This window comes from Mustela lutreola, chromosome 10, assembly GCF_030435805.1.
Source record: "Mustela lutreola isolate mMusLut2 chromosome 10, mMusLut2.pri, whole genome shotgun sequence".
In the NCBI taxonomy this organism is placed as follows: Eukaryota; Metazoa; Chordata; class Mammalia; order Carnivora; family Mustelidae; genus Mustela; species Mustela lutreola.
The window spans coordinates 81,437,377-81,462,780 of NC_081299.1; the positions used below are offsets into that span (position 1 = coordinate 81,437,377).

Sequence of the window (25,404 nt, forward strand, 5' to 3'; positions counted from 1 at the left end):
TATTGATAAGAAGAGAGCAGATTTAGTCTCAGATGAAACTCTAAGAAAGGAAGAATATAATACATTTATACTTATTAATGTAACTGTGTGATCTCTCATATAGAAAAATCAATTATAACATTATGAAGTTTGAGTAAATTCCTTCAGTTCTCCAAAGCTGGTTTTGGGATGGAGAGCTACAAAGTATATGAATGAGCTTAATGTCATGATTAAGGCATGCTATTTTAAATATATTTATTTTTTAAATAATTTTTAATTTTTTAAATTAACATATAATGTTTTATTAGCCCCAGGGGTACAGGTCTGTGAATCTCCAAGTTTACACACTTCATAGCACATACCTTCCCCATCCATTTATTTTTATTAGAAGATTTAAGTCACCAACTTGTAAAATATTATGAACACAGACCAAAATTTAATACATGTAAGAATTTATATGGAAAATGGTGGAACCATCTGACTTCACAAAGAATAAATTTTAAATGATCAAATAATTTATTCAGTGTCTCTAGGTATCTTCTTCTCTTATAGGTTTTATGAAAATTATACAAGAAACACAAATTGTGGTTTTTACTCCAAAATGCATCTCGTTGAGAAGTAACATGTATACATGAACCAGATGACCTATGGCTACAGATGCTAAAGTTATTGAAATTAGTTGTATATCCTGCTAGTTGATCATGGAGAAGCCCTGACATTCTGCATTTTTAATGAGCTGCCAGGTCAAATGACTCTGGCCTGTGGACCACACTTTGAGTTGGAAGGATATAGATCAGCACTGTCCAACAGAAATATAATTTAAGCTAGAAATGTGAGCCACAGATGTAATTTTAAATCTTCTAGTGGTCCTATGAAAAAAATAAAAAAGGGATAGGTGAAATTAATTTTAATACTTTTTTATTTAATCCAAAATAAATAAAAGTACCATTTCAACAGGTAATCCAAATTATTAATATATTTGTATATTGATACAACATACAATATATTTGTTGATATGTTTTACATTCATTTTTTACTTTAAGTCTTCAAAATCCAGTGTTTGTATGACACTTAACAGAACATCTCAGTTCAAACTAACTGTATCTCAAGTGCCAGTAGCACATGTGTCTGGTGGCTACGCACTGGACATGTGTCTGGTGGCTGCGCACACTAGAACGTGTGCGTGGGACTACAGAGAAACAAGGGAAAATCAGTGATCATAGCAAAGGAAATGGCAGGAAGCTTGACAGTGAAGGCTGGATACGTTTTGCGAAAAAAGCTGGTGGGATTTAGAGTAGAACAGCTTCAAATGAGAGAGTGTCTGATAGATTAAGTTCATTCAGAAGTTTAGTGATACCCAGACTTCACAGTTTTAAAGGGAAGAGAACTAGAATTATGTTATAGCCAAAACCCCACTGGGACAGATAGGTTCTTGCCTTACTTCTGTCTTGAGCTGTGGACAAAGTATTACAAAGTAATGGTGTCTAGGTTGTCGGCATATGAGGAATGGAAACAATTTATGAGGTTGACTTTTAATATGCAAATGGAAGTTCTACCTGGCTCTGTGTCTAGGTAGAATGAGCCAATGCCCAGGAGATGTCACTGAGATCTTCTTGGTGTCGCATAAAGTTGTTTAGGTCGCAACCAGTCCTGTCAAATTCCCTTGCCCTTTTTAGAGCATATGCTTTTAGGAAGAAATTTGTCGGAAAGAGGAATTGGTTGATCCTGGGGTCTGTGGCTATCCATGAAGGTGATGTCCTTTACACTGAGGGTTCCTGTGATAATACAGGGTCATGCATATGAGGAATAAAAGGCTCAGCACATAACAGATAACCAGTGGGTGATTGATGCTATGACTATGATCACTCTTGTCAGTATCATTATCGTTAAGTTAAAGTTTGCTGCAGCTGGCTTGCATTCAATGGCATGGTGCCTGGGCAACAGGTGCACACTCAAAAGTGCACTCAAGTACTAGAGCCTTCTGGCAGCAGGCAAAGCTTTCTCTCCCTCTGATTTACTGAGTTCCTGAAGATAGAATCCTGTACCCTGATTACCGTAAATCCACAAAGATTCTTCGCTGGGTAGTTCTCCCAGAAGTCATTCCTGGGCTCCAAGATGTCCAAGCTGACACCAACAGAGTGCCCCCACCCCTGGCAGGGTTCACCATTCCAGGGCAATCACTTTGAGGCTAATGTGATTTTAATGGCAGTTTTTGATTTATGGTCATGGGGTTTCTCGCTGACTACTGATTGCTCCTAGGACTGTGTTTCTTAAGAGGAAGAATGATAGTTAAAGATCATCATGGAATATTTTGTGGCCCCAACTTTTCTTAAAGATTCATTTCCTTATACCCACAATGATGTTAGTTTGTGGCAGCTTAATGACTTTCTCCCTTTCTTAATATAATACCTGGAATAACTTTCTTCTCTGACTGTCTTCTCACCATCTGTAGCTAGAGTGTCTTGTGTATCAGATCTTAGGGCTAATGCTTCCATTGCTCTCGCTTAGGTTTGCCGTGACTGACCATTAGCACAGTTCTGAAGTCATTGAAGAGAAATTCAAGTTACCTATTAAATCAGAGGATGATTTAGGCGAAAATAGGGATCATATACCTCATTGAATAGCTGACTCACAAAAGCTTCAGTTATGTTTCGAACATTGAACTGCTTTAGGAAATGGCATGAGGGTGCCAGAATTGGGCAGTTCTTGGCTCCCATGTGGGACCCAACTCCTTTCTTCAACATTGTTTCTATACGGTTTCAAGCAAGCAGCCAAATGTCAACGGCTCTCACCATCTCTGGACAAGGTTTTAATTAACTCCTTCATTGGAAGATGACCAGCCCTTTCACACACCTTCCTGTAAAGGGTTCTTCTAATGGTGATAAAATGGGCCATTTGGTTTACTGAGCTGTCCAAGGTGCTGGCTTGGCTCAGGGCAGGGCTAACTCTGCCCAGGTGTGACTGAGTCGTCTGCTGACAGGCTGGGATCTGCCACAGTCTTCATTTGGGTTTGAAAGCGTGACTACCTGCATCCTGATTTCCTGCTAACACGCCTTCTCCTCTTTTATGACTTTCTGCACTAGTTGGCTCCATGTTCTTGTGAATTTCTTAAATCATAGTGATGTCAGCGCCTGGCTAGCTCTGTCAGTGCCTGGCTAGCTCTGTCAGTAGAGCATGAGAATCTTAAATCATAGTGATGACAAATAGTTGAATATGAACTCAGTTGGCAATGAAGGTAGCTTATGTGTGAGGAATGTGTGTTCTGTTTACTTATGTGGGTTTCCCTTTTAGATGGTATATTTGGAACTATCTGAAACAATGTGGGTCAAGCGCAGCTTTGAATGAAGACACAAGAGCACCATTTTTTCCCCAGTTAAGTTTAAAAAGATTGATTTCTCAGCTATGTTCAACTCTGCTAGATACTGCAGGGCATATAAAAGCCAGGCTTAGCGAGTGACGACAGAGGTCAACAATTTTGAGCATTTACCGTCTGCAGAGCACTGCGAAAGAGATAAAGAAGCAAAACACAAAAATATACAAGAAATATTTATAGTTAAAATGAAGCTATACATGATTGCATATTCAGTGAATGGTACAAAGGATCAGAGATGTGGTTATTCTGAGTGAGGAGAGAATATTGTAGGATGGAAGATGACCCAAGAAGGCACACCTGGAATAATCTTTCCAAAATGCCCGTCTGATGGTATCAGCCTGTCCCACCCCATTAAAAATTCATCCTGGGAATCAGGGATTTTTCCAGCTCTACTTCTGCAGCCTCATCTCTTGGGCTCTCTGTCTAGAATTTGAGGCTCCCACCATACTAAAAATTGACCTGTTTCTCAAACATTCTAGTTTGTACACCTCAGAACTTTTACTTGGGCTTTCCTTCTGCCTGGGGTGTTTAAAAAATTTCTCTTGTCTTGCTAATTCTTACAAATTCTGAGATATGCCCTGGGTTCCATATCTGGGTTAGGTGCTTTCTTGTCCTATTAATTTAACTGCAATGACCGTAGCTTCTTCCTTGTGTTACTCCGCCACGAGGCTCTGGTCACTGAGAGGTGAGCTGCATCACAGTCCATCTGAGGACAGGGACTGAGGTCCGGCAGAGCTTTGAGGTCACCATAGGGTTCTCACAGCCCAAAAGGAACAGGCAAGTGCTGGAACAAGGCTGGGAATGACAATCATTTTCCCAGCACCCTCCTTAGCCCTGTGATGGGAACCCTAAAGCCATGACCTCTTCCTACCTTTCTGTGAACTCTGCGAAGTTATTATTTTATCCCCATCTTAGAGAAGAAGAAACTGAGGATCAGAAGCTTTAACTTTCTAATTTGAGGTGACGTAGCTGGTCAGTTGTGAAACTGGAATTTAAATCAGGTCTGCTAGGCCCTATGGGTTTGTTGGGGAAATGTTTATTTATATATTTAAATTTTTTTCATCATATTGATAATTTGAAAATTTAAGTCAGTGTGATACTAAGCCCTTGGCATGGATATACACACAAACACCAGAGAGGAGGTGCCATAATTAGGCTTGTCTCCCAGAGAAGGAGACTGAGGCTCAGAAAATTTGACCAGGCCAAAGCCACCCCAGTAGCAGAAGGAGGGTGCATAGGGCGTGAACCCCGGGCTGCAGGCTCTAGAGTTGGGTTAATCATCCAGCCTCTCAGGTTCGCTGCCTGGATTCCTGTCCTGCTTTTTACGATTCATACAACTCTGGGTAAGTGACTTCACCTCTCTGATCCTCTTTGTCCTCATTTGTGGTTTTGAGGACTCAATATAAAATCCTTAGGGCAGAGTCTGATGTAGAGTAAATAATAAAGGTTAGCATTTATACCCTTCTTATTAGTTATTATTATTATTGCTAAAGGTCTCATTTCATCAAAGATCAAATATTTTCTTCTCTCTTTGATATAGCACAATATTATTTTGGCATCTTTATTATTTAAGAAATTTTTGAGTCAAAATTTTATGAAGAATGTTTCAAGGAATCAGAATTTGCAACAATCATTACTCGATTTTGTGATGAATTGTTTTTCAAATGAAATTTCAGAGGCCATGAATTTTGACAATTGAGGTGGTGGGAGAGAAATATGCCTTTTTCAATTAGGAATGTATTAACGGGTTTACACGAAGCCTTGGAGAAAAATCTAGACAGCAGCTGCAGGGTAAGGAACCAAGTCAAGGCCCATGTCTGGCTTCCTTCACAATTGAATTTTTGCATACGTGTTGGTGGAACTATTCAGCGGTCTTCATCATCTTGTCTGTAACAATTTGAGCATTGGCCTCCCCTAATTCTTGATTTGACTTAATGAGACGGGTTTGGAATTTTTCTGCTTGGTCTTGGAGCTGTGTGTACCACATCAATACAAACCAGGTAAGTAGAAAAGTCTCAGTTCAAAAACAGCCTCTACCTAACGTATCTATCAGTAAGCGACTATCATAGTCTCAGCTGAATTTTACCTTTGTTTTAATGAAAGATATTAAAATCTGTTATCTTACTAATTGGTGAAACCTCCTGAATTTCGTGTCATTAAAAGATTATGGGACTGAGACCCAGAAGACGTTTCATCTTATTTCTAATACCGAACAGCAGTAGAGAAATACCCTCACGTTTCTGGGCTTTCTTCTTCTCGTATACAGAATGAGTGACATGGACGGGATTAGGGGCCAGCCAACAACAGCCTTGGGTCAAATCCAGACCACACCCGTTCTGTACAGATTGCCACAGAGCTCATTTGTGTAGGCAGTTTCCGTGGCTCCTTTCCTGATGCAACAGCAGAGCTGAGTAGTTGCGACACAGAGCCTGAAATTTTGGGGATCTGGTCCTTTACAGAAAGTTTGCTGAGCCCTGAATTTGATTATCTCTAAGATCATTTCAAGCTTTAAGTTAGAAACACAGCTCCATTATTTATCAGTGGAGTGACCTTGAACAAATCGCTTAACCTTTCTGGGTCTCTGTTCCTGCAAGGGTACAAGAGGAAGGATAATAAAAGAAATGACTTCAGGGGCGCCTGGGTGGCTCAGTGGGTTAAGCCGCTGCCTTCAGCTCAGGGCATGATCTCAGGGTCCTGGGATCGAGTCCCGCATCGGGCTCTCTGCTCAGCGGGGAGCCTACTTCCTCCTCTCTCTCTGCCTGCCTCTCTGCCTACTTGTGATCTCTGTCAAATAAATAAATAAAATCTTTAAAAAAAAAAAAAAGAAATGACTTCATAGGCTTGTTGGTTAGATTAACTAAGATAACCCATGTAAAGAGTACAGTGCATTCCAAGGACCTCATAAAGATGCACCAAGATAGTCATCATCATCATCTTCATTCTTATTAAATAATGGTGCTATCATTTTTTTAAAAGATTTTATTTATATATTTGACAGACACAGATCACAAGTAGGCAGAGAGGCAGGCAGAGAGAGTGAGGAGGAAGCAGGCTCCCCGCTGAGCAGAGAGCCTGATGCGGGGCTTGATCCTAGGACCCTGGGATCATGACCTGAGCTGAAGGCAGAGGCTTTAACCCACTGAACCACCCAGGTGCCCCTATCATTTTCTATTTTATTAAAAAATAACAATATCCTTCAAGTTATATGCAATCTATACAGTTTCATTTTAATATTTTTTTGGTTTCTATCTCATGGCAGATTTATAGCTGTGACCAGGGTCTCTGGAAGCAGCTATGGTCATGTCACTCCAACATGCTGGGCCCTCCTCCCATGAACAATTCTGGGGGCTTCCTCCAATCTGTGCACAATGGCTGGAAAGAGTATCTGTAATCTAGGGAAACAGAGACCTCTTTATGTATTTTACACAGTTCAATAGAGCCACCATTCTTTGGGTTTGAGTAGTGGCATAATCACAAAACTTCTACACTGATATTAAATCCATAAAGCTCCACATGATAAATAAGGAGGATGTGACTTCAATCATTCAGGTATCTTTGGACTTATTCTTGGGTGTGACTGATCACATTGTCTTGTGATCCAAGACAATGTGATCTTGTGCTTGTGTCCAAGCACAACAACGTGCAGAGAGACTGACTTTTCTTGGTTCTATTTTAGCTTCTTTGACCAAACCCAACTCTGGGGATCTCTGGGGATGGAATTGGTTTGCTGAGTCAAGAATCCAGGTATCTGGTTGCTCCAGTATTTCCTTTATGGGCTCAAGGTCTGGAGAGAGGCTACAACTTCTCTGGGAGAACCCCAGGAAAAGCTCCTCTGCTTCCACAGAGGAGAGCCAATTCCTCCTCTGCCTGCCTTCCAGCCCAGAGTCAACTGCTGAGTGCCGGCCAGTGCTCATCTCTAGGGCTGTGTTACATCTGCCTCCATAGAGAGAGCTACTGTTTGCATCAGAGTAGATGCTAAAATCCTTTCCAAAAGAGCAACATGATAATGAGCTCAGATATAAATGAAGTGCAATATCCAACACATGATTTTATGTCAGTGTTACTCAGTGATGAGGCTATAAAAAAAAAATGAATTCTGTTGTGGTGATAATGTCAATACTTTACACTGAAGGTTCAAAAACCCACAGTTTTTGAAGTGTTTCAAGCCATAGGGAATAAAAATGGAAGTTTCCAGTAGCTTGTATCTGCAAAGAGAAAGTGGAAATTGAAATAAAGAGGGCAGGCAACTGGGACTCCTGAAGCAAGCAGGCTTATGTTCCTGATTTTCAGTGCCTTATTCAATTTTAATCAGACAAAACAAGTTCTTCAAATGTGAGTCAATAGCATTAGCTTCTTAATTGCTTCTAAATTATTTTTCTTTTTTTCTCCCAGACACTCTTATATGATGTCATGTTGAACCATGGTTTTGTTTTCTTAGAAATAGATTTATGCAGACTGCTCACCACCATGGTACAGACGTTGCTGTGAGTACAAACTGGACGTCTACATGTACACACACACAAATTGTCCTGTAGAATTTCATCTCCCGCTGGATGAACAAGCACTGTGATATCTGACCAGATGAAGAGAGACCAGACGATTCACATATGAATGAAGCAAGTGAGATCTCTTTACCTTTTGGTTTAATCTGTGATGTGCAATGGATCTTCCTTCCAATGTCTTTTGCCTTCTTCTCTCTCCTATGGTTGTGGTCAAGTTATGTGATGGTGAGTGGTCAGTTGCTAAAACTGGACACACTGTAGTAAAAACAAGACACAATAAATACACAAAGAAAGTATGGAAAGATGATACCATTTAATACCCACTGGGTTTGAGAATAATTTCCTACTTATTATTTCTGATGATAATTAGGTACTGATTAGAAATTTAATTTGGTCATTTACTCATTCACTCAGCAGAATTCCTCTGTGGCCTACATAATTTTGATCATTGGGGATACAGAGAGTCTGAGAGGTCCATTTCCTTATCCTCACAGGTTTTATGGGTCAGGAGTAAAAGTAGACATAGAGACAGGTGCTTGGTGAAGAAAGAAGATTCAAGACTATAATAAGCTTTTTCTATAATTATTTTCCAAAAGATAAAGTATAATATAATTAGATCTCAATATCCCTCCCTCTTTCCCTTACCTTCATCACTACATACATGACAATTCTATTATTTCTTTTCAATACCTGATTCTACCATAAAAGTTTTACAGCTGTAGCTTCTACCACAAGAGCTTTATTGTTTTGGTTTATAGCTTACCTGTACAAATGCTGTATATTTGAGTGTATGTGTAGATGAACAAGAGAAGGAGGGACTCCTTAGATTGGTATATGATTTTTAATTGTGAATGAGATCCAACTCCTTGCTCAAAGGATTAGATTAAAAAACAGGAAAGAGAGCAATGATATCTGCCATTTGTAGGGAAAAGCTGATGAAGGAGAGTATGGAACTCCTCTGCAGAAATTGGCTTGGAGATTCCTACATCCTATGCACTCTACCCTTCTCTATTCTCAAGATCTTCTCTTAGACGCCTGAGGGTTCAGAAAAAAATCTTTTTTTGCATCTTTTAGGTTTCATTCCCAGCATAGGATCCATATTTTGGAATGATTAGCTTATTACCTTAACCACATTAGTCTCTAGAACTTCTTTCACTCCAGAGTTTGAGAGCCCTGAACCTTACACCTTAGACTTCATTTATTTCAGCCCCCTTCTCTTTCAGCTTAAGTGGCAAAGGCAAATGGCAACATGAGTATCATTCTTATAGCTGCACATAACAAAGAAGTTTTGCAGTGAGCCATGTTGCTCTTCCATGCTATGAAGCTGGCTGCACAGGACAGGGTCCAGACTTGTCCAAATGGAACTTCCATCATGGGCCGATGTCACAGTTTCTTAGACAGGATCCTACTTTCTAGGGTGGGTTTACCAAGTTGTTTCCTACACACAACTGTGTTCAGAAGACCAGGGCTAGAGCTCCTTGGACAAGCTTGCTGACTCATTTTTTCCCAATATTCTTGTGAGCAATTCTAGAGAAAGAGCACAAATAGATAATCGCCTTAGTTATTCCCAAGTTAACTGTGTACATTAGACTTTTAGCATTGTACCGTGGTCCAAATAACTTACTTCTAACAGGTGTTCAGGAATGTATAATATCATTTTCATGCGTTCACTCAGAGTCACAAAGAAATTTGTTCTGCTTTGGCTTTTTTTGGGAGAAGTTTTCAACTGGGATGTAGGTGACTAGCAGTTTTTCCATCATAGCACTAAAAAAAATCACAAGTGTCTTTGAGAGTGGCCTTATCCCCACTGTATGCACATCACAGTGACAATTTCACCTCCCCATGACCTCCAGAAGCTGTTATTAGAAAGTGGCTAGTTTTGCCAGTCATTTTTGTGTGTTATATCTAAGGAGAAATAAAATGGAACAATTTTTTACTTCTGTGGATTGTGACCATTAATACCTGGAGTAAATATTACCTTATGCCCTGAGTCAATCACATTCTGAAGGTGGTACTTGTAGCTGTCCCTTAAACTTCTTCATAACAATGCATAGCCCCAGGGCCTCAGGTCAAGAGGTCAGCAGGGAAAAAAGAATATAATTAATCTTGAAATACTTTTGGCTTCTGATACAGATATTTTTAATATCTGAAAAGTTCAGGTGTTATTAGTTGCAGTCTTACTGAAATACATACCCAAAATGTACTTGACTTAGATGGACAATTGAAATAAGAAACATGGCAATTCATTTCAAAAACTGAAGTCATAAGATGAATGAGAAAAGTCCAAAAGCTATAATAAATAAAGCTGAAATAAATAATATATTAAAAAGTTGTTAGACTTCTGTAAGATTTAAATATCTCAAACCCCCTAAAAATAATTAGTGACTTTATCCTTTAATGGCATATAAATCATAAGATTTCCTCTAGGTGGAAAGTTCCTACCATTAATAGTAAGAACAGAATACCCCATACAACAAGGGAGGTAATGTAGCTTAATTTTTCCTTGGAAGTAGAAGTCAAAAAACTAGAGCAGAAAGTGCTGCACATATTTTAACAACCTGCATATTTGCAAAATACAAATGGGAACAAATTAGGCTCTCTCTCCTTGAAGTATCTCAGCACAATTATTGCAAATCACTTTGTGAAGGACATAGAAATATTGCTTTCTGGTTTGGGTCTTTCTGGAAGCTGCAGTTTTGTTGGTAATTTGGAGTAATTGTGGAGATTGCTTCGTAATATCTGGTTTAATGTTGTGGCAGCTTCTAAGAGCCCAACATGGGTACACACGGTGGGCTTTGCGTAGAAGGGATCTTGGAGCTAGTGCCTCTCTCAAGTCCAAGCCTTGCCAAATTAGTATATTCTTCCCACCACATGCATTTTATATTTGGCTCTCTTTCATTTATTTCAATCCATGATTACTACCCTTACTACTGGTTCAACTACTATGTACAAATTTTGGCTGCCCTGATTTATGATCACAACTTTCTGGTTAGCAGTATCCCTCATTCCCACCATGCAGTCTTGATACTTTCCCAGAGGTGACAAGTACCAAAGTAGAATTACAGGTAAAGGGCACCGGTTGGAAGGAACTGGATTCAGTTTCCAGCCTTGCAACTTGCTATTTATTTGACTTAGAGGAGTCTGTGCCACTGTTTCCTCATCTACAAAATGGAGGTTAAAAAATCTTCCCAAAGGATTGTGAAAATTAAATGATACAATAAAGGCACAAAGTACTTGACCCTTTGCCTGAAAAGAATAAGAACTTGATAAAGAGTAGTAAGATTAGATATTTTCATTGCTCTTGCTATTATCACAGACCACCTGAGGTCCAAGACTTTCTTTTTCACATATTTTGCCTAGTTCCACCTGAGTCTCGCTACTGTAACCTTATCACAGAGCCTCTAAATCCATGGCCCCTACGAGATCTCAGCCTGGCAACAGGGAAATAGTTCAGAGCCATCTTGAAGCTACTGACTTGGTAAAAATCCACCTTCAGAAGGAAAACCCTAAGGACCGACCAAGTCAGAGAGGTAAATGTCAGGTTGCTGAATCTTGGGGCAACAAATCTTACATCCCTGGTGTGGGTAGACATTCCAGGGTTGTGGCTGGCTCGCCTATCTCTGAATGCTTTACTCAGTACAGAAGTGACTGAGAAATGGTCCCCCACTCTCCCCATCTGACAGTTACACTCCCACACTGAGAATTTGGCACCATGGGTCTTATCTTCAGACATGGGACCTGAGCACTTGGGTCCATCCTGGACGATAGCCTGGTTCTGACATCGGAGAGTGGGATCCTGGGAATGAGGCTGGGAAAGATCTCTCCTGTAGTTTAGGTGTGAGGTAAACAAATAAAAAAATGGCAGCACCCTTTCCCTAATTTCTTTGTAAATCCCCTAGTCTCACTTTCACTTTCTTTTCTTGTTAAATCTAATAAGGTCAATATGTTGTCTTTTTTTTTTTTTTTTTTTAATGTCCTCTTTCTGAGAGTGTGTTGAGAGAGGGGGATTATTCCCCCTGCTTCCTAATAGCTAAGCTTTGAAGCCCCCTCAGGATTTAAGGGGAATTCTTTAAGAAAATACATCAACAAAGCTGTTTTCTGTCCCCTGGGATTTCTGAATGAGGGCAAAGACACACAAACAGCAGCTGGTAAACTATGGCTTTTCTAAGTCCATTTTGTTTAGTTCTCTTGATTCAGCCTAGGAGACCCAGGACAAACCCTCATTCCCTGCTCTCCACTGATAGCTATTATCCCACTGTCTTAGTCTTGTAAGTGGAAACCTAACACTTACCATACTTACAGTCATATCCAAAGCCCACACCAAGTAGATTTGTGATTTCCAGGGTTTCCCCAGCAGTGTTTCCCTTCCACAAAATTTGGAGGGGAGGAGTAACTTCTGATTTTCCAGTTAGCAGAGGTTTTAAAATCTGGCAAGGTATAGGGGAGAAAGAAGTTGGTTTATCACAGTCACATTTCAGAGTTGAGTGTTGGGAGGGGACCCTTCAATCTTGGGTTGGACACCAGCATATGTGCAATGGGCTAGGGGTGTGGAAAGGCAGAGTGTACAGCAGTGGAGGCTTGCACTACCAAAGGCTCCAAATTCAAGGCTCTGGGCCACTTTGGGCCCTGGATTCATGGAGGGCTGGAAGTCTCATGCATAGTCTGCAATTTCTTTGAATCATGGATCAATTGCAGTAGACAAAATATACAATATTCATTCAAACTCTTTTTTTAAAAAAGATTTTATTTATTTATTTGAAAGAGAGAGAGCATGGGTGTGTGTGGAAGAGAGAGAGAGAGAACAAACATGTGCATGGGGTTGGTGGGGAGGGCCGGGGTCCGGGAGAAGCAGACCCCCGCTGAGCAGGGAGCCCCACATGGCTTGATTCCAGGGTCCTGGGATCATGATCTGAGCTGAAGGCAGATGCTTAAATAACTGAGCCACCCCAATACCCCTAATTCAAACTCTTGAGTGCACCACAGACATTTGCTCTTACTTTCATTAACGTAAATTTACAACATGGTTTAAAATAATAAGATTTTTCCCCTCCTAATGCTTTTTCTTATCATAGACAATGGTTTGAAATAAAATATCATGGCTTCTACTTGACCTTAATCTACTTTCAAATAGTCATACTGAATTCCTGAAAATACAAACGGAGATGACTTCCAGATTTAGTTTTCACTATTGAATTGGGAACAGCATGACTTTGCCATTGCTAATAATACACACACACACACACACACACACACACACACACACACACCTGTGTATACATATATATTTATGAATGATATCATATATTGCTTTAAGATCTTATCTAAGAAATTGAAAATCCTTTGTAACTTGCTCTTTTGCTTTTTTGGCATTCTGACATTTTTGCAGATGAACAATTGCTCAATATGTAAAGTTTAAATGGCTCTCTTTATTCAATAAAGTATTCTATTATTGAATGAATTACAAAGAGGCAGTATCCTTTGCACATTAACTTTGAATCTGCTGCTTAGAGCAAAATCCTGGTTTTCTTTCAGATGCTAATAACATACTGTCCAGGCAAAGGAAAGTCATTCTCTAAAAGGATTTGGTAAGACTTGGTTTGCTTTCATTATTTATTTTGCTTAATAATGATTTCTTAACAATAACAGTAACTTTTTTCCTTACTGTCCATTATGGTAATTTTAACTCGATGCTTTTCTGCCTTGGGTAAGTTAAAATAGTATTGATTATGAAAGAACTCAAAGGAGAATATAATCCTTTTCTGATGGTTCCTGTTGATGGATGTTTTATTTTTTTATAAAGAGAAGGAAACAACTTAGTCCTTTCTTTGTGCCCTGCTTAACTATGGTGACTATAATAGATTTTGGAAGACAACATGAAGAAATCTGAATCTGTTAGTCATGAAAGTTAATAGTTTCGAATAATGGATTGCGTGGGTGCAAATGAAAGGGAGTCTGATCATCATCCTTTAGGAATCTTCTGGAATTAGTTGTAGGGATACCCATTCATTCTTCTCTATTGAAAGTGCTGTTTGTGGTGAAAAACAGCTGACAAGTGAAGAGAAATCACACGTGTTGTGTCAGCAAGAGCCAGATCTTGAAAACTGAAACCACAGTAGGTATTTCAAGAGTGGGGATTTAATACAGGGAGGTGGCTGCACAGGTGTGGAAGGAATAAAGGAATAGGATGAACACTGAGGAAATACAAGGGCAGCTGCGGAAAGCATCACCCCTGGGGTTGAGGGAACAAAGGAAAAAGGACAGACTTGCCAGAGCTGGCAGCTTTGAAGAACTGGAGCTCAGACTTCTGAGGAGGGCATGTGCCCAGCTGCTGGCAGTACCTGGGAAGCAGCAATACAGGATCATTTCTGAGATTATCAAAAGCACCTAGAGGTTGAACCAACTGCTGCTTCTGGAATAAAGTATATTGCTGAGGGAATACTGATAGGAATCACAAGATAGCAGGGAAGAAGAAATCCTTGTACTCTTCCTCCAGCCTTCCATTCTCTGTTCAGTGCTCCCTATTCGTGGAACCCTAGGGAAACTACAGGCAAAAGAAAAATGTAGCTTTCAGACTCCCAAATCCCAGCATCATGGGAGTCTGCAAGGGAAGATCTCGAGTTGAGTCACAGTGGCTTAATCACTAGTCTGCATGGTTGCACGGAAAGGTAGATTTTGCCTAATCTCAGGCCTACGGTCATAAATATTGTGTCCCTAAGGGGGAAGAAGGGAGAATGGCAGAGTGACTAGAGCCTTCTCATCTCTTCCTTATTGTGGCGGTGGTGACAACTTTCCACACAATGTGCCCAACCAAATGTGATGTAGCCTTGCAGCTCCAAATATTTTAAAGAATATGTAAGTCACCTCCCCTGACTTTTCCCTTCGTCTTAGTCTCTGATGTCCTTGTATTCTGAATCTCTCAGAACGTTGGAGAAAATGCAAGAGGAGACAGACATGAATTTACGAAGTCACCTTAAGTTGGCCTTCCACTTTCTTGAAGCCTTGTGCCATGGCTCCACGTCGATGTGTCTTAAAATAAAAGAGTTTCAGAACTAGAAATGACCTAGAGTTCTGGACCAGACATTTTTACAGACAGAAAACTAAGGGCTAAGCAAGTGACGTGTCCAAGAATATATTTGGTAGCAAAGTTAATTTTGGCTTCTGTGATTCTTAATTCTTAGGGTCTGGCTTGTTCTACTGTACCACACTGCCAGCTAGGATAAGTGATTTCATGCATGTTTGTTATCAGTACATTTATCATTGACCTTAGTCATTACCATGAAATCACAAAAACTGCATTCCGATTATGTGCCCTGCTGCTGTTTGCTGTCATTTCCAAAGAAGATATGAAACCTAGACCCATGTCTCTTTGTCACGTCATTGTGCCATTACTTTTGGCCATGATTTTTATTGAATTCTAGGTTTCTATTGGTAATAAAATGATATGTTGTGTCTCACCAGCTGAGAAAACAATGTTCATTGCTACTAGAGCTGAATATGAAATATAATTTTGCTAAAGTGGGGCCAGCTGGCCAAATCAATTCTGCTGCTGTCCTAAATATTATAAAGAATATGGTTGGATCTTTTTACACTTTAAAAAAATGGTGTCTGAATTTTTTTTTAATACATCATTGTTTTGCTAACACTGTTTTTATAGTTTATATTTAAAATAAGTTTTTGTTCTTCCTTTAATATGTGTATTTTCAAAAACGGTAGGAGAAACCTTTATAATTCTAGTAAGTTACAGTACAAAAATTAATGGCATTTAAAAATATTAGCATTTGACTGGGTTCCTAGCCCTTCAGTTTCCTATAAATCAATTTGATAAATTCTTATAACTTACTTAATCAGGAGGCTGTAATTATTATTACCAAAAGCAATGGTGAAATGTGAGCAAAACTCTCATTGTCTCAGCAAAACATAGTTTCACAAGGCTGCCCACACTCAATGTCTATTTGTTAGGTAAGAATTCTTGCCCATCCAGTGAAGCTAAAACTTTTCCTCCATGACACCAGCCCTTCTTCACCACCCTGAACGTAAAAGTTATAATGATTAGCTTCAAGAAAGTTTTCACAAAAAAGATGGTCTCTGAATCATGTTTTGAAACAATGGAAGGAAGCATCTGTAGCAGAGAAATCAGCATGCACAAGGCTCAGAAAGATGATACTGCACTGAATTTAGGGAACCACATTGGTAGGGTGGAGATTCAGGCAGAGAGATCTGTAACCAATTGGATAAACACACCTAAAGCACATGAGAGAGATCCAGGCTCAAGATGAAGACTTATCATTTAAGACATGTCATTAAAATCAAGGCAGTAGATACAATCACCAAAGGAGAATGAAAAGAGAAGAGGGCAAAGACAGAAGCCTGAAAACCACCAACAATACTGGGTGAAAAAGGGAAGAGAAGCCAGCCAAACGATGGTTGCAGGAGGAAGCTCAAATTTGGTATATCCCCGGGGAGAACTGGGAAGATGGCTATTATTCCATGGCATGGCACATCTGGAATGCTGTATCCTACCAACAAAGAGAAAAGTGGAGGCCAAAGTTCGCCTCACCAAGGCAAGAAGAAAACTGAGAAAGTGACTCAGCTATCATAAACAATTCTGGAAGGATGGGAGCATGTGCATTAAACATAGTATATGAAGAATCTAATATTCTCTAGGATAATCCTGGAAATGGTGTTTAACCTGTGGCAGTTGCTAGGACTGAACAACATCCTGACATCAGTCAATATTTGGAAGACAAGTGATCCAGTAACTATTCTAAAAAATTTTATCCGTATGTGGCAAAACCCTAGCAGAGAACCAGGGCCACAGGAACAGGCTATGTCTCTGGAGAACTTGTTAAAAATTAAGTAGGTAAGAGCCCAGCACATCAGCCAATGAAGTAGGTTTCCTGAAAAGGAATCTATATGGAAAAGAGAGCAAAGAATATCATAGAGCAACTGACTAGCATTAAGAAACCTGAGAATGGGTCTGAGGCCCAGTCTAATAACCAGGCATCCATGGGAAAAGAAAGACTAACATTTTATTCTTTGGATGCTCAGTGGACACCATGAACATTTGTTTAATGTAAGCTACACCAATAAGCTTAAAAGAAAGATGAATTTAATGTAATCCGGGAATTATATTGGTAATACAGTGCTTTACTACCAAATTTGCAGATGTATGATGTTTACACTCCTCCATTAGCTCAAAAACGGCCTTCTTTAAAAGAAACACGTGTAAAGGAAATAAGCTGGAGGCCTCAAATAAAATTATTGGATCCATGAAGGCAAAAAGTCATGCATAGTCTTTTTTAGGCACAATTTTCTTTATTATCCTTAGAGAGACTCTCAGTTTATACTCAGAGGGAAAAAGGCTCTAGTCCTAGTAAAAACATGAAATTGTTAAGAGAGAGAGAGAAGAAAATGCAACCTATTTGAATATATTTAAGTAGAATAGATATGTTATTTTAAGGCAAACCACTCTGATTAAATATATTTGAGATTAAAGTTGGATACATTGACATGGGGGAGGAAAAGACCTTTTTTAAAAGCCAAATAAATAAGAGTTTACTCTTTGAACAGGAACCTGTCAGGCAGAAAGAGAACATTTTGAGGCCAACCTGTTTATATTAGAAGAAGTGTTGATCAAGTTTGCCCTAGAAGAGAAGAGGAAAATTGCTTATTTTATCCAATCTGCTACACTCCCATTTAATATAAATATTGTCATCAAGTCTCTTAGGTGGACTAAGAAAACTATGAATGTTTATTAAAATTCCAAAAAAGAATCTAGTCCCACTTCCCCGTAGTAGTTGACTTCTTGACTTCCAAAATGAGCCAAACAAATGGTACAAGAGAAGATACACTGAGAGCTAGGATGATGGAAATACTATGAAAATTTGTGGAGTGTTGACATACGCTTTTGTTTATAAAGACTCTTTTATTTTATAGAATTGAAAGTGCACCTATAAATATACTTTCTGAGGTAAAAAAAAAAAAAAAAACAAAGTCTATAAAGCAAAGATACCTCCCTTAACCGTTATTTGTCTGTCTGCTTTCTGTCCTCTTATACTCATGTCTGCTATGTACTCATGGAAAAAAAAAAAAAAAATCATTCCAGCCACATTTTACCTTGTATGCCCGGTTCAAAATGAGGGAAAGAAGTTATCAGCATCTGGCCAGATAAGGAAGAACCATATCATTTTATTGTAGGAAAGCTCACTTGGGTCCTAAAGGTTTGAATGCCAATGGTGCCTCCATTAGAAAGTTCTGTATTTTTTGTTAAGTGTGGAGTTCAGTGGTACTTTGCCTCACCTTTATTCAGAATTTAACACCTAACAACCACACAAGTGACATCCTTAAATCTTGAAATGTAACATTAATTTTGCAGTGATATGCGAATTAAAACATAAATCTGTCCATTTATGGTACTATAACAAGAATTAAAAATGCAGTATCATCCGATATTTTTGGCAATATCATCACTCAATTTCTTTCCCATTCTTCCTTCTTTCGTTTTTTCCCTCTTTCCCTCCCTCCCCCTCTCTCTCTTTTCCTCCCTTCCTTCCCTACAATGAACTACTCTTCAAGGTGCTAAGGACACAGCAGTGAGCAAAACAGAAAAGAAAAAAAATTCCCACAATAAGTTTACATTTTAGGGGGAGAGAGAAATAATAAATAAAATAAGTCATTTGAAAAACGTGTTAGGGGGCGCCTGGGTGGCTCAGTGGGTTAAAGCCTCTGCCTTCAGCTCAGGTCATGATCCCAGGGTCCTGGGATCGAGCCCCACATCCGGCTCTCTGCTCAGCAGGGAGCCTGCTTCCTCTCTCTCTGCCTGCCTCTCTGCCTGCTTGTGATCTCTCTCTGTCAAATAAATAAATAAAATCTTAAAAAAAAAAAAGTGTTAGAAGGTGATAAGTGATTTGGAAAGAATTAAAATGGGGTAGAAGGGAGAGCATTTAGGAACTGTGAGGGTCTGGAGTCTGGCTCCATTTTTTTTTTTTTTTTTTAAGATTTTATTTATTTATTTGACAGAGACACAGCGAGAGAGGGAACACAAGCAGGAGGAGTGGGAGAGGGAGAAGCTGGCTTCCCTCGGAGCAGAGAGTCTGTTGCAGGGCTAGATCCCAGGACCCTGGGATCCTGACCTAGTCAAAGGCAACTGCTTAGCAACTGAGCTACCCAGGCAACCCTGCTCCAATTTTAAAAACACTTCAGGAAAGGCCTGAGAAAATTTGGTTCAAGAAGATGGTAGGGAAGCAAACCACGCAGGTATCTGGGAGAAGAGCAAATCTGACATAAGTGTTCCTGATGTGTTTGAAAAGTAGGTAGTCAGGCAGCATGACTGGAATGGAGGTTTTGGAAGAATAAGAGAGCAGGTCAGAGAAGTCCATTTTTACTCCGAATGCATTAATAATGGATTGGAGGAATAGTAGTGAAAGAAGAAAAGTTAGTTAGGAGGCTATTGTAAAGATCTGGATGACAGATAATGGTGGTGCTAGCAAGAGAGGTAGTGAGAAGTTGTTGGATAAAAAATCTCTTTGACAGTAGAGCCAACAGGATTTCCTGACAGAATAGATGTGGAATAAAGTAAGGTCTTTTGCATGAGAACTGGTACCCCTCATTAACATGAGGAAACCTGTGAATGGAGCAGTTTGGAAAGGTGAGAGACAGCAGGAATTCTATTTTGGGGCTTGTTAAATTCAAAATCTCTATGAAACAAAAAAATAAAATAAAATCTCTATGAAACAAAAATAGAGAGGTGGCACATTTATTTGGATAAATGCCCTTGGGATTCAAGACCGAGATCCAGGCTGGACGTGTACATTGCACGTTATTAATATCTGGATGATGTTTTGAGTAATAATACTGGATGAGACCATTAAAAATGTGGATTTAGATGAGAGAGGAGGGCCAAGAATGAGGGCACTCCACCATTTAGCTATTTGGTTGACGAAAGCAAAAGAGACTAAGGCGAAGTGGCCAGTGAAGGAGAGGGAAACATGGAAGCCAAGTGAAGTAAGTTTTCCAGGAAGAGGGAGTGATCCACTTGCCAAGGGCTGCCAAGAGCTCATGGAAGGTAAGAATGGAGAACTGACTACTGAACTCAGCAATATGCAGTAGAAATTCCCATGTGACAGTGATTGCTTCTGATCTTGAAAACCAGGTGTTATGATTAAATAGCCCTATATAGCCACTGCCAAGTTTCCATGACATTGGAATGTAGTGGCGATATACTTTAAGAATAGAGTTTTGCCTGTTGTGCATGGAAGAACATATTTCCTCAGGGTTAACTGTTTCATTGTAAATTGTCTCATTTTATTTTGTTACAGCTTTATGCGGTATAAGTAAGTATGAAAAAAACTGTGTATATAGAGAAAGAGTATATGAGGTGACAGGTTTTGACATATACCTATATATATACACCCGTGGAATCACAATTAAGACAATAAACATATCTATTTGCCCCCAAAGTTTTCTTAAAACAATTTGTAGTCTATGCCCAGCAACTAATGGATCTGATTCCTGGCATTTTTATGTCTCCCCACATATTTTTTTCCAGCCTTATTGAGATATGAATGACAAAAGTCATATATATTTAGGTTGTACAGTGTGATTTTTAAAAGTCTACAACGTGATGACTTAATATGCATATACTTGGTGAAATGATTTTCATAATCAAATTAACAAATTACATCCATTACCTTACATAATTACCATTGTTTTCTGGCGAGAACACTTGAGATTTACTCTCTCAGCAAATTTCAAGTATAAAACACAATATTATTAAGTATAATCACATGGCCTACATTAAATCTCCAGAACTTATTTATCTTATAACTGAAAGTTTGTACCCTTTAATCAATATCTCCTCATCTGCTGCTCCCCACCTTGGTTTTACCCCTAGAAACTGCCATTCTATCCTCTGGTTCCTACGAGTTCAATTTTTTTTAGATTCCACATGTAAGTGAGATCATTCAGTATTTGCCGTTTTGTGTCTGGTTTATTTCACTCAGCATAATGTCCTCCAGATTCATACATGTTGTTGCAAATGACAGGATTTCTGGATTTCCTTCGTTTTTATATTTACTTGTAAAATATATTTATTATTTATATTTATATTTATATCATCACATTATATATCAACTGTATAACACATATATATGTCACATATTTTTTATCTATTCATCCGTTGACAAACACAGGTTGTTTCTACTTACTGGCTATTGTGAATACTATTGCAGTAATGAACATGGCGGCATAAATATCTCTTTGAGATGCTGACTTCATTCTTTTGGATATATTCTTAGAAGTGGGATTTCTGGATCCTATGGTAGTTCTTTTTAAAATTTTTTTGAGGAAGCTCTATGCTGTTTTTCAGAGTGGCTATAACAATTTACATTCTCATCGATAGTGTACAAAGGTTCCCTTTTCTCCACATCTTTGCCAACACTCATTATCTCTTGTGTTTTACAATAGCTATCCTAATGCATTATTGTTTTGATTTGTATTTCTCTGATAATGAGTAATGTTGAGCACTTTTTCATGTACCTGTTGACCATTTATATATCATACTGTTATATGTATATATTATGCAGTGTGTATATAGATATGTGTACACACACACGCACACATATACACATATCATATAGTATATATACCTATATATATATCAAGTTGTACCACCAAAGTTACCCAGAACTCTCTTTGAATGTAGAACTATTGTAATAATCAAAATATCATCCCTTACCAAAGATGTAAGGGTCTGTAAAATTGTCACGCAGCATATTACACTCCCCTGGAAAGCATGTGCTCGAAAAATTCACAAGGAAGTTTCCAGAAGTCTGATCATAAGGGCCTGTGTGAGATTAGTCCAGGGCACTGAGACTCATTCCCAGTAACTGCCCAATAACACTTTTACGTGCCAATAATAAAAGAAGAGACAAAGGCAGACCTGTTTTATAAAGTCAAACTTGTTGATGCTTGAGTTCTAGGAATTAAGAAAGGGTAAGATATCTATAATCACAGTGATCTTAAGTAATTAAAGAAACTCAATTCATAAAATGTATTTACTGAATTATTAATTAATATAAAGATTGCCTATGTAGAAGTATTTCTTTCCTAAATGGTTTTGTTTGTACAGTTTATCAGCGTCTAATGATAACTAGCTTTACCTGTAAGCTGAAAATTGCATTGCAGAAACCTACAACCCAGTGAGTTAAATGTATTTCATTTATAACTGCTCAGTGAGCAAGGAAAGACCCAGGGGCATTTAGGAGTCAGAAAACCTGCCTTTCTCCTGGATGTCGTAATTGTAACTATAGTACAAAGAATAAATGATAAATGAGACAATGATAGATGAGTATGGTATGAATTATATTTAGAAACTCAAATATAAACACATCATATTATTTTGTGCCAGGATTTTTTTTTTTCCCCAGACCAGAGAAGGGAGCCTATTCTTATAAAGCAAATTGAAGAAGAAAAATTGAAGACACTAACAAATGAAGAAAAAAAATGCATGTGGAATTCAAATATGCAAATGATAACTATTCCTTTTGTACAGGCTGTAGATGGAAGAACAGAGGACATGATCACGGCTGGAAGTCACGCTGGGATCTATACCATGTAATATTAGCAGCCACCTTCAGATCGGGCACACCCCAGCTGTTCGCTCTACAGAGCTTGCCTCCTCCTTTTCCTTTCCTGTCCCCTCCAGCAACCCTTCACACTAGCTTTCCTCATTTTCTTTAAAAGGCAGAAATGAAGCTAAAACCTTTTGTGTAAAGGAAAAACACGATAAAGCAGAAGGCCAAAACCTAAGCAGTTATTAAAAAAAAAAAAAAAAAAAGATTTCGCTTTAATAATTAGGAATCCTTTCCCTCCAAACCGGTACCACTTTAAAACACTTACTCTGCATTTCAAAGACAGCCATTGTCTTCTGTGCCTTTGGGAGCAGTTGATATGACCCTCCTGTTCTAGGGGAAGAACAATGACATAAAAACTTTTGCATTATTTAATCTCCACTCTCTTGTGCTTGATTTTTGTGTTTTGTTTGAATAAATGTATATCTAGTTATGCTGTCACAGGACCGTCAGGCTCTGCAAAATTTACAGAAGTGTCTACTCTTAAAAAAAAATAAAAAAAACAACCCCCCACTTCCGCTTCTTAATATATAATTGATTTGTGACTATGAGCAACATTACTTTTTCCCGTGGTGTAATGAGGTGAACAATGTCCTCCAGAGAGATACGTACGGGTCCTCATCTGTGGCTTTGTGAATATGTATCATTACCGTATTGGCAAGGGATGGGATTGTTTTGAGAGGAAGTGCTTGTCCTGGATTGTGCCAGTGGGCTCTCAGCACCATCATATGCGTCTTTATAAGAAAGAGGCACAGGGGGGCACCAGGGTGGCTCAGTGGGCTAAAACCTCTGCCTTCAGCTCAGGTCATGATCTCAGGGTCCAGGGATGGAGCCCCGCATCGGGATCTCTGCTCAGTGGGGAGCCTGCTTCCTCCTCTCTCTGCCTGTCTTTCTGCCTGCTTGTGTTCTCTGTCAAATAAATAAATAAATTCTTAGAAACAAAGAAAGAGAGAGAGAAAGAAAGAAAGAAAGAAGTAGGCACAGGGATTTTTGAAGGGAAGGAAGAAATGTGACCACAGAGGCAAAGATTAGAGTGATGTGGCAATAAACCACCAAAAGCTGGACGCAAGGAAGAGATTCTCCGCTAGGATGTCCAGGAAGAGTACAAACCCGCTAACTCATCAAAATTTTGGATTTCTGGTCTTCAGAGCTGTTAGGGAATTAATTTCTGTTGTTTTAAGACACTAGTGTATCATACTTTGTTAAAGCAGCCACAGGAAACTAATATGTTTGGATTCCTGAAAATACTGTTACGAGTTAGCTGAAGTTTTTGTCTTCGTCTGGATTCTGTAGAAAATGGTGGCTAAGGATTCAAGTGTGGAGGCTTACCATGTAAAGCACACAAACCGGGAAGAGAACAAAGAAAGTGAAGCATGGAGGAATGTGAAGCCACGTAATGGGATCTGTTACCATACTGGCTGCTGCTGGTTAGTCACCGCTGAGAGAGAATATTTTGCTCAGTGGGTGAATCAGCTCATCCTTTGGACTTCTCTGAAAAGCTACAAGGAGGAACCTTGTAGTAGTTCACGGAAAGGTGAAAGGAATGAACATTTGTCTGCCAGGCTCTATCTCCTCTCCTGTCTCCTAAGGTCAAGGCTCACTGATAATACTCAGCTCTGAGTTGGGTGATCCAGCCCCTCTGTGGTTGCTCAGGGAACCAGTGTACGGTACACAGTGTGCTATGTCACACACGTCCAGGAGTATGTACAAGCTTGGCATGTGGCACACAAAGGCCATTCAGGCTGGGGCTCTAAATTGGAGAAATGGTGCCCATGTGGGTGACAGATGACTGTGGTGGCCTAGTTCTGAGAGACAGAGGAAGAAATTTGAGAAGGACGAAAGGTTTGTGCCTGGCACTCTCTCTGACACCTGGGGCAAACTGCTCAGACTCATGATCATTACGGAAAGTGATAGACACACAGATGTGATATATATGCCACTTAAGTGGAGGTCTGAGAAAGGTGTGTCTTAGGATGCTTTCCATATGATAAAGCTTTAAATAAAAATAAGATCATTAATTGATAGAGGTCATCACGCAGCATGCCTTATTTTTGCATTTATTTTTCTATCTGGTTATTGTCATTATATGATGGTGGTGTGATGATGAACGTTTAGCAACTAGCTCTTTTCCAAAATATGTTATCTCTATGTATACGACTTCATCATAAAGTTTGCTGATATAAGGAATGCATTGCATGTAATTTACAAATAATCATTACATGTCCTCTTTTCTATGAATTCCATATAACCAATTCATTCCCAAAGAATGCTTTCTTTGATTTTTGCCACCTCTCATAGAATAGCCAACCTATGGTCACACTTGATGAATGAGTGCAGTTCTGACATGTAATGTTCATTGATATTTTCATTTATGTCAACAAGTAAGACAGAAATGAAACAACGAAGACGTATGTTGGAATGTCACTCATTTATCAATGATGGGCGACTTCTTCCCTGAATGGGATAAGAGCTTTCAACTACTGGAAGAATACGTCCTCCCTTTTTTGTGCTATTCAGAGCATAATGGCTGTAGACGTGGCACACGTTCATTATTAACGTGTTCTCCACCATTGTCTTCAGTCTAGTTAATCGACACAGCAATCAAGCCATGATTTGTAGCGTTTGCCAATTTTAGTGGTATGAACACTCTCATCATGGTTGGTTTCAAGCTAACAAAGTGCTGCCACCGAATGCAGAGCTGGCAGCACACTAGGACGTCGCATTTCCAGTACAGAGGTTCAGTTGGCGTACGTGAACTCAAGAGCAGAGACAATGGTAAAATGCAACAAAATAATTAGGAAGTGATGATTTTTGAGTATTTATAACCATCTTAATATAATTTACTTATTTCTAAGTTATACATACAACTTATATAATTGAGTTTTTAATATTGTCTGTGCTTAAAAAACGAGCTTGCAAA

General features: G+C 39.1%; 1 long non-coding RNA gene across 3 annotated transcripts in view; it reads left to right on the forward strand.

Moving 5' to 3' along the window:
* The window catches only part of LOC131809436 (uncharacterized), a 40,045-nt gene that overhangs the window by 7,637 nt on the left and 7,004 nt on the right, over positions 1–25,404 (forward strand). Inside the window, exons 2-4 of one of the 3 annotated variants that reach the window (XR_009345176.1) lie at positions 3,271–5,352; positions 7,029–7,096; positions 7,791–7,972. This is a non-coding gene — a long non-coding RNA (uncharacterized LOC131809436). Of the gene's footprint in view, positions 1–3,270; positions 5,353–7,028; positions 7,973–22,405; positions 24,509–25,404 lie in introns of those variants that run through there. The other 2 variants (XR_009345175.1, XR_009345174.1) reach the window with 2 other exon arrangements.